The sequence below is a fragment of the Lemur catta genome, chromosome 3 (assembly GCF_020740605.2).
Source record: "Lemur catta isolate mLemCat1 chromosome 3, mLemCat1.pri, whole genome shotgun sequence".
NCBI classification, from domain to species: domain Eukaryota; kingdom Metazoa; phylum Chordata; class Mammalia; order Primates; family Lemuridae; genus Lemur; species Lemur catta.
In genome coordinates this window covers 75,556,927-75,566,206 of record NC_059130.1, presented here as the reverse complement: position 1 = coordinate 75,566,206, position 9,280 = coordinate 75,556,927, and positions in this window count along the sequence as shown.

The window sequence follows — 9,280 nt, the reverse complement described above, 5'->3', positions numbered from 1 at the left end:
TGTGAGAAACCTGCTCGGGTTGTGAAACTCATGGTGAAACCACAGTGGAATAATACTTAAAAGAACACTTTCTTTGTAGTCTCTGGAACCAACTCTTGGAAATGCCAAGTTTACTGGGCCTCAGCCTGCTTTCCTCTGTGAAAACGCTCCTATGCTTAAGGAACCAGAGACCAACCTTATGACAATTACGGTGAAAAGTGCTACGGAAAAGTACCAAATGGTTCCCAACCTAGCGGTTATTTCAAAAGTTGTGCCACACACCCCTTGGAAAGACCGAGTCACTTTGGCCTAGCCTTCGATGGGTCTGGAGAAGGAATGGCCATTCCTAGCTGATGAATCAAATGATTCTGAAAGGAACAGTGAATAGTGCGGATCCTGTTTCACTCTTTAGACTGAAACAGAATCCGCACTATTCACCTCTCACAGAAAGGCACACTTCTCATGTCTGGTGCTAGTCCAACAAACCCAGGACTGACAGAGGCCCTGCACTTGCCACCCCAGAAAAATATCTCATCTCCAAAGGAGGAATCTTACAGTAGCGGTTGAAAATTGCTCCCGTTCTTGAAACACTGGAGAATGGATGGTGAAATAATACTGAAAACAATCGTATGTTCAATGGCTCTGGTGCCAGTTATACGAAAGACCAAGTTACCTGGGCCTCAGTAGAGTTTTCTCTGAGAAAAGCATCATAGGCTTAAGGATGCAGAGACCAACCTTATCAGTATTACGGTTCAAAACGCTATGGAAAGGCAAGTAATTACCAATATATCGGTTATTTCAAAAGTGTCAGGATGAAATCTGAAGCACGATCCACATTTCTCCCATCTCACGCATATATGCACTTACCAACTGTGTTGGTAAACAAATCAAACACAGGGCTGACAGAAGCCCCGCACTTACACCCCACACAGAAAACTCAACTAGGAGGAAGGATTCTTCTGCTAATGCGTGAAACCTGCTGTTGTTCTGAAAATAACGGTGAAACCACAGTGGAATACTACTTAAAAGAACACTGTCTGTATAGTCTCTAGTACCAACTGTTGGAAATGCCAAGTTTACTTGGCCTCAGCATGCTTTTGTCTGTGAAAACTACGGTATGCTTAAGGATGCAGAGACCAACCTTATGACAATTATGGTGAAAAGTGTTACGGAAAACTACCAAATGGTTCCCAACCTAGCGGTTATTTCAAAAGTTGTGCCACACACCTCTTGAAAAGAGCGAGTTACTTGGCCTAGCCTTCCATTGTTCTGGAGAAGGAATCGCCATTCCTAGCTGATGAATCAAATGACTCTGAAGGGAACGGTGAAAAGTGCGGATCCTGTTTCAGTCTTTAGACTGAAACAGGATCCGCACTCTTCACCTGTCCCACAAAGGCGCACTTCTCATGTCTGGCGCTAGTCCAACAAACCCAGGACTGACAGAGGCCCTGCACTTGCCACCCCAGAAAAATATCTCATCTCCAGGGAAGGATTCTTACGCTAAGGGTTGAAAAGTGCTCCCGTTCTTGAAACAGTGGGGAAAGGATGGGGAAATAATACTGAAAACAATCGTATCTTTAAAGGCTCTGGTGCCAGGTATGGGAAATACCAAGTTACCTGGGCCTCAGCAGAGTTTTCTCTGCGAAAAGCATCATAGGCTTCAGGATGCAGAGACCAACCTTATCACTATTACAGTGCAAAACGCTATGGAAATTGCAAATAATTACCAACACACTGGTGATTTCAAAAGTGTCAGGATGAAATCTGAAGCACGATCCACACTTTTCCCATCTCACGCAAATATGCACTTAGCAACTCTGGAGGAAAGCAAATCAAACACAGGGCTGAAAGAAGCCGTGCACTTACATCCCACACAGAAATCTCAAGTAGGAGGAAGGATTCTTATGCTAATGCGTGAAAGCTGCTCTGGTTCTGAAAATAATGGTGAAACCACAGTGGAATAATACTTAAAAGAACACGTTCTTTATAGTCTCTAGTACCAACTCTTGGAAATGCCAAGTTTACTGGGCCTCAGCCTGCTTTCCTCTGTGAAAACTATCGTATGATTAAGGATGCAGAGACCAACCTTATGAAAATTGTGGTGAATAGAGCTACAGAAAAATACCCAGTAGTTATCAACCTAGCGGTTATTTCAAAAGTTGTGCCACATACCTCTTGAAAAGATTGAGTTATTGTGGCCTAGGCTTCGATTGGTCTGGAGAAGGAATCACCATTCCTAGCTGATGAATCAAATGATTCTGAAAGGAACGGTGAAAAGTGCGGATCCTGTTTCAGTCTTTAGACTGAAACAGGATCCGCACCATTCACCTCTCACACAAAGGCGCACTTCTCATGTCTGGCGCTAGTCCAACAAACCCCAGGACTGACAGAGGCCCTGCTCTTGCCACCCCAGAAAAATATCTCATCTCCTCAGGAGTATTCTTATGCTAACGGTGGAAAAGTACTCCCGTTCTTGAAACAGTGGTGAAAGGATGGTGAAATAATACTGAAAACAATCATATCTTCAAAGTTTCTGGTGCCAGGTATGGGAAATACCAAGTTACCTGGGCCTCAGCGAGTTTTCTCTGTGAAAATCATTATAGGTTTAAGGATGCAGAGACAAACCTTTTCACTACTAAGGTACAAAACGCTATGGAAATGGCAAATAATCACCCACATGCTTTTTATTTCAAAATTGTCAGGATGAAATCTGAAGCATGATCCACACTTTTCCCATCTCACGCGAATATGCTTGCACCAACTCTGGAGGTAAACAAATCAAACACAGGGCTGACCGAAGCCCCGCACTTACACCCCATACAGAAATCTCAACTAAGAGGAAGGATTCTTATGCTAATGCGTGAAAGCTGCTCTGGTTCTGAAAATAATGGTGAAACCACAGTGGAATAATACTTAAAAGAACACTTTCTTCATAGTCTCCAGTACCAACTATTGGAAATGCCATGTTACTGGGCCTCAGCATAGTTTTGTCTGTGAAAACTACGGTATGCTTAAGGATGCAGAGACCAACCTTATGACAATTATGGTCAAAAGTGCTACGAAAAAATACCAAATAGTTCTCAACCTAGTGGTTATTTCAAAAGTTGTGCCACACAACTCTTGGAAAGATCGAGTTACTTTGGCCTAGCCTTCGATTGGTCTGGAGAAGGAATTGCCATTCCTAGCGATGAATCAAATGATTCTGAAAGGAATGGTGAAAAGTGCGGATCCTGTTTCAGTATTTAGACTGAAACAGGATCCGCACTATTCACCTCTCACACAATGGTGCACTTCTCATGTCTGGCGCTAGTCCAACAAACCCAGGAGTGACAGAGGCCCTGCACTTGCCACCCCCCAAAAATATGTCATCTCCAAAGAAGGATTCTTACGCTAACGGTGGAAAAGTCCTCCCGTTCTTGAAACAGTGGTGAAAGGATGGTGAAATAATACTGAAAACAATCGTATCTTCAAAGGCTCTGGTGCCAGGTACGGGAAATACCAAGTTACCTGGGCCTCAGCAGAGTTTTCTCTGCGAAAAGCATCATAGGCTTCAGGATGCAGAGACCAACCTTATCACTATTATTTTCAGAACCAGAGCAGGTTTCACGCATTAGCATAAGAATCCTCCCTCCTAGTTGAGATTTCTGTGTGGGGTGTAAGTCCGGGGCTTCTGTCAGCCCTGTGTTTGATTTGTTTACCTCCAGAGTTGGTGAGTGCATATTTGTGTAGATGGGGAAAGTGTGGATCGTGCTTCAGATTTCATCCTGACACTTTTGAAATAACCAGCATTTTCGTAATTATTTGCCATTTCCATAGCATTTTGCACCGTAATAGTGATGCTTTCCCTGGTGACTGTATTGGTCCAGGATTGAGCACATGACCAGTTTGGCCCAATCACCTTGCAAACCACCATTCCATGGTTGGAGGAGAAAAGAATCCCTTTCATCAGGTCCACAAAAACAATGAATTTTTTTTACCACAGTTACAGGGATCAGGCATGTTGAAACCATGAAGAATGCATGCCTGAGGCCAAAGCTGACACCTGGTAGAAAGGCAGAACAGAGAGAATAGCAGAGTAATGAAATCAGAGCTCTTGATTCAGCCTTCCTTGCATACTGTTCTACCTCTGGACTTCCTGTTACATGATATAAGATATTCTGTTATTGTTTAACATAGTTTAGAGTCAAGGTTTCCTGTTTGTTGTAACTGACAACATCTTTACTGATTTAGTTCAAGTGTCCAATAACAAATATGTGCTCTCAGACAAACTCCTTCATGTCTTTGTATCTCATCTCTCCTTTTGAACAATGATGGGGTTTGGATTGGAAGACTCTAAATTGCCTTCTGGTATTCTAAACTCCCATGTCTAACAGGCAAAGCATAGTTCTAGGCACCATGAAGTTTTCAAAACAGTATAAGAACTCAAGTGTGCAGTTAGGGCCCAAAGCTTAGGACAAAAGGCATTAGAAAGTATGCCACATTTTAAGAACAATGGCCTCTAGAAATTTACCTGAAGAGCTTAGTGAGAGGTGCCCAAACTACCTAATCTCTAGTCAATATAAGAAAGACCAAGGGAAGGAAAAGGTAGCGAATCTTTTGGAAAGTACGGAATTCACAAAGAGAGGCTATTTTCTTCTTCACTATCACCTGTGGAGGAGGGGTGGCTGGTTGCTTCCCTTCCTCCTAACCAGGGGGCTCCAGTAGAAACATTCATAGACTGGGGTGCCTACAACAAGGGTGAACTTGCATTTATTCCATGGTCAGAAATTTGCTTCACTAGGAGCTTATTAATCTGCCCCCTTTTCACCCTGAACAGGGGAAGAGAGAACTAGAAAACAGCAGCACTGAAAAAGGGGACAAAGTGGAGCAGCCTGTTTTGGCTGTACCTGAGATTCTTGGATGCCACCAAGAAAGGTGTTTGGGCTACATCTGGGCCATCTACTGAGTCAGGGAGCCCAAGCAGATGCAGTACCTTTTGGGGGAACTAAGGAATGGTTAAATTGATTGCAAGCTGGGTTTCCCAAATCATGGCACTGTGCAGATGAGAGATGCCCTGCAGCCTAGGGTGAGGATACGAATGTCTGCTGCATCTAACACAAGGTCTGCTATATTGCAGATGCACAGTAAATATTGGTGGAAGGAAGTTAATAAAGAAAGGAGTTAGTTGGTTAGTTCTTTCTTTTTGTACAGCACTTTGCATAGTCTATGTGTGACTTTTGAGGAAGATGAGGATAATAAAAGCAATATGCCTAGGCTCCTATGAGTCCTCTTCACTATATTGTAGCTTACAAACACATTCATTTTTAGCCCCTGAAATGGCTTCTCCCACTTCATGTCTTTCTCCTTTACACACACTTGGATCTCCTGAGAAACTGAATCTAGGACAGACCTCAACACCGTCTCTCCTGCTATATCTGGCAAACCCTTCTTCCTCCTCCATCAAGAAGAGATCTTGAAGTATTTCCTGACTTTCCCGTGTAAGATTCGGGGCTTCCATGACACCCATTCATCTCTTTTTATTATTCCCTATTAACTTCCTGAGTCATGTTTATCCGGGGTCTTTTATATGATCCAAATTCGGTATTTTTCTTACCTTGAATTAGTACCATTTATTATTTTCTGTATTAGTTTACAGTGAACATTTTTCCATTGTTTTCTTTCTACTTCTCTGTCTTGACAAAATTCTTTGAAATTCAAATTATATTCTCCAGGGTGCTATCCACTCTTTCTATTCTGGAAAAATATTGATAGAGCTGCCCATACAGTAGAAGTGTGTGTGCATGTGTGTGTGTGTGTGTGTGTACATATATATGTGTGTGTGTGTGTGTGTGTGTGTGTGTGTGTCTATATATGACAAGTTTTAAAGATTATCTAATCAACATCCTTGTTTCAACGATAAGAAATTTGAGGCCATCAGAGGTGAAATTACTTCTCTAAATTTGTAAGCTTTATAGTAAATCCAAAACACAAACCCTGATATCCCAATAGACAATAAAGTGTTGGTTTTTCCAAGACAAAGCAAATCAAACTAAATTGAGCTACTCGTAATTCCGTGATGAAAATACTATACATTACCAAAGTGATCTTCACATTGATTTCAGAACCACTGGCCACAGCTTTGAATGCAGGGTATTCCAAGCTAATGGAATATAAGGCAGGACCATAATATGTATAAGACAAGACTGAATTAGCATGTAAACAATACCCAGCAAAAATTATTATATACTCTTTGTATCAGTCTCAGAATTTGGCAGTCTTTAAACTGGAAGGAAGCCTACAAGTTACTCAGAAAAATGCCTTCTGTGTGTCAAGCATTTTAGCAGCCTATTCACCTACCAGATCTTATTTATTCATCACAAAACAATCACATTGAGGAAAGTGCTACCTCTATTTTTAAAATGACAGGATTTGGGTTAAATAAGGTAAATGCCTTCCTCAAATTTTCATAGCCAAGTAGTTATGGACCTGGTCTACAAATTCAGGTGTGACCAACTTCAAGCCTTCTTAACCCTTTGCACCTAAATCAGATTTACTTCCTCTCATCATGGGATTCTCTTCTACAGATCACAGGGAGTGGAGTTCCCAGTTTCACCTGGCATATTTAAGTCTGGGGTAGGTTTTGTTTTGAGAGGCAGCTCTTTGTATATCTGAAGAATTCTGGGTTTTCTTCCTAAATTTAGATCCCCAAATTTGCCTACAGGAACTTCCACTGAGTCTTAATGCAGCCCTTTGGAGCTAACCTAACCAACTAATTCTTTGTAACTACACTTCTTCCAAGCTCCTTACATCTTTCTCAATTCTGAGTCTTCATTTCTTCAGTGAAAGCATCCAGTATTCCTTCAGATATTATTGGTAAAACTTTCCTCCTAGGCTCCTCCCTGCATGGAACTTCTTGCACCTTATAATTTTCAGTGTTGCCATTGAAGTATAGCTCTCAGAACAGGAGGCAATATTCCATTTGTAGTCTGTTTTCAACTGGACACTAAATTTCAACGATCACAGCCGAAGTTTATTAGCATTTTCATCAGGATCCCAACATACTAAAGATACATTTTCTGAGCACCATTCTTCAAGGCTTAAGAACACTCAGGAAACTCTCAAAAACTTAGCTAACAACACTTAAGATCCATCCAATTAAAAGAAACACTATTACCATGTATTCAAATGCAGCTGAGTTGGATCTCAACTCACAACATTAAAGACTTTTATAGAAAATAACAAGCTACTTAGCTCTGTGTTACTTTTGTTGAATTAGTTACAGAGCCAAATCAAATTTGGTGGGATTTTTGCTCCAAGATGTGCATCGACCTTCATCTGATGCCATTTCTAGGGCCATCCCAGTTAGTGGAATGTAAGAATAACAGAACCACAGATTCAAGACTCAGTCATAAACTAAGAAATTATTTTATTCCTCTGACTTCATTTTTAAGAATGTTCTTTTATTTTAATGGCTTATCCAAGGCAGTGGTTGGGTCTTTCTCTCCCACGCAAGGGAGAATCAGCAACAACCTAAAGAATCATGCCTCTATGCCCTCAATAACCAAGAAAGATAAGGGGTAGTAGGGAAGCTTTCAACCAACACTACATAACACAGCTCTCTCATATTGTTAGTACAGAGCACTATGGAAGAAGAAAAATATATCCTTTTTGTGTCACAGCAAGTAAATACTGCCTATTTATATATTTGTGATAGACAAAAGGATCAGCTAGATTATAAGCAACATTAAGATTTCTATCTTTACCATCATACTCCATACACAATAGATAATGCTGCACACATGTGGTTGAATAACTAAATGAACTGATAGGATCAAATCTACAAATGGTTGACATTGGCTTGAATGAGGTTTGTGTGTCTCCTGACGGGGTCTAGATTCTCTCCCAATGACATGGTCTTTGGGTTTTTGCTGCCATTGCCCATTAGCAATCCTTATTGTCAATGCCCCTAGACAAAGTCAGGTTCCTCACTCTTACATTCCTTCATAATTTAGTTGCATAAGTTGGGTGAACTGAGCTCCAACAAACATATACTTTTATTCTTCTATCTTGGAGAGATGATCTGATCAAAAAGAGTCTTTTAGGGGAAATGTTGGTCAAAGGTAACACATTTTCTGTCAGAAGATAAATATTTGTTGGTGACTAATTAATAATACTGCATTGTATACTTGAAATTGGCTTGGAAAGTAGATCTTGAGTGTTCTCACCACACACCAAAAGAATGCTATGTTAATTAGCTTGATTGTGGTAATCATTTCACAATGTATATGTATATCAAATCATCACATTGCACACTTTAAATATATATAATTTTTATTTGTCAATTGTACTTCAATAAAGCAGAAGGGAAAAAAGAATCTTTTACATCAGGTTGATTTGGTCCAGACACAGACTTTCTAAGTTAATATAATGGGCCTTATAGCATAAGCAGGTTTAGAAGTAGATCAAAGGTTTCTTAACAATATTCTGCCAGGATTACTGTTTTGTATGGAGTAAGGTCATAAGTTATGTCAATAGGACAAATATGTTCTCCCATGGGGACATATTTGTCTGATTGACCTAGTAACTTTTAGCCTTACTTAATAAATCATAAATATTATTTCTGATAAATAAATAATACTTATTAGGTGAGGAGTGCTTGCTCTTAGGTAATTGGTGATATATAATCAGTTATAGATCTTGTTGAAATAGAAAATAATTTGAAAGCAAAGAAACAATAGAATCTCAGTCTTCCTCACTCACAGAAGGAGAACTCACATCTTTCCATTTGTGAGATATCAAATCCTGCACCAGGGAAATCCTTTTGTGTCTAGACAATGGTGTTATATAAGATAAAGGAATAAGACCTCATTCATATATGTAGACAGGTACAGTTTCCCAGAGGAGAAGTGCTATTGTTTGAATTTTTGTGTTCCCTCACCCATTCAAATATTGAAATCTTAACCCTCCCCACCCCCAAAGTGATCTATTAAGAGATGGGCCTTTGGGAGGTGATTGATTAGGTCATGAGGGTGGAGGATTAGCATCCTTATAAAAGAGGCCTGAGGGAGCTTGTTTTTCCCTTTGCCATGTGAGAGAATTCAGCTAGAAGACACCATCTATGAAACAGAGAGAGAGAGTGAGTGCTCACCAGACACCAAATCAGCTCATCTTGATCTTGGACTTCCTAGTCTCAAGAACTGGGAGCTAGAAATTTCTATTGTCTATAAATTACCCAGTCTGAATCTAAGGTATTTTGTTACAGCAGCCCAAATGAATTAAGGTAAGGGGGTTGGGGGCACCAAATTGTGGAGCTTAAAGAGGG